The sequence below is a fragment of the Cephus cinctus genome, unplaced genomic scaffold, assembly GCF_000341935.2.
Source record: "Cephus cinctus unplaced genomic scaffold, Ccin1 Ccin1_scaffold0690, whole genome shotgun sequence".
NCBI classification, from domain to species: Eukaryota; Metazoa; Arthropoda; class Insecta; order Hymenoptera; family Cephidae; genus Cephus; species Cephus cinctus.
Window position 1 is genome coordinate 2,191,754 of NW_014333313.1, and position 1,558 is coordinate 2,193,311.

The following is a 1,558-nucleotide window of genomic DNA, read 5'->3' on the forward strand; positions in this document are numbered from 1 at the left end:
GGGGGGGGGGGGGGCGTTAAAATTAAATAAAAAATAAACACAATATTTCGGATCTCAAGAGAGATACTCGTTATTCTAATAGATGAGACATACGTTTCGTAAGACGAAGAAGAACACATAAGGGAATAATAGTGAAAAACCTAATTGATCACACCCCTCCCTCTCTCTCTCTCTCTCTTTTTCTTTCTCCCCCCTCGATACCACCGACCTCTCCCCCCAACCACGCACGCCGACTTATAATGGTACTAATAAACCCAAAGTGCCTCTGGTAGATTTTTGGGCATAAGCTTGAGTAATAAAAACTATAACATTTATTAACGATAACGACACAATTACTAATAAATGATAATAACGACGATATAATAGGTATAGCCGGTAGCCTAGTCTCTGTGTCTGTGTCTGTCTGTCTGTGCCCTGAGTGTCTTTCCCTGTTCCCTCATTATAAATGTGTAACTATTCCCACAATCCCTTCTGGAGGGCCGCGCTCCAATTTCATTCCTACCGTTAGTCCCATTGTTCTACCCCGCCCCGAACCCTCCTACCCTTCTCGTTCCGGCCGTCATATACTAAATCCCTGATCCATGTTAATCAACCCAAAACTCCTACTGCCGTAATCTGCTCCTTATTAAAAAAAAATTCCCGCATTGACTGTGCTCACATCACGCGTTCTTCACCACACTACCGATTGGCACGTTTTGCTAAATAAATATTGTATCGATGGTTCCTCATTAATTATGGAATATTACGAATCCCAATTTGTAAAATTCGAAGTTAAAAATAAGGTGTGTACTTTACCGTACCGTTCGTGCGTGGCTTGCTGCCCAGCAGTCTACTGTCGTGTGCGCTATCTGTGCTGAATGTGCGCGCCGGAGTGTATCCGTTTCTGTCTGTCCGTCTGTCTGTCTGCCTGTCTGTCTGGTCGTTGGGTATGCATGTATTTTAGCTGCTGATCGATGAAATATTGAGAGGATGCGTGAAAACGATGTGAGAATGAGAGAATTACTGAGAGGAAGAGAAAGGGAATGCCTGGGAAGATTGAATAAGAATGAGAGGGGTGGAGAGAGAGAGAGAGAGAAGGTATGTGTCAGTTACGATTGTTGGTATCAATGAATGAGAGAATATATGAGAAAGTATCAGAGAGAAAGAGAGAGAAAGAGAGAGAGAGAGAGAGAGAGAGAGAGAGAGAGAGAGAGAAAGAGAGAGAGAGAGAAAGCAGTATAAACGTGGGAGATTGAGAACGAACGAGAGAAAAGCGTGAAAGCTTATTGAGTGAATGTCCATGGACTGTGCAAGACTGAGAGAGGCAGCGGAGGGGGCCCACCTATCAATCGGGTTAGCCCCCTCTGCCGCTCATTTTTACGTCATAAACATTAATTACGATTATACATAAATAACGCATTCATCACAAGAATTACGTTACGTTTACAATAGTCATGTTCCTTTCTGATCATAATGATTATGAAATAAAAGAAAAAAAAAGTGGTATCTATATCTCGATCTTGCTACATTATTTTGTACTTGTTTTTAATCTTAATATATTATATATATAAATAATGCG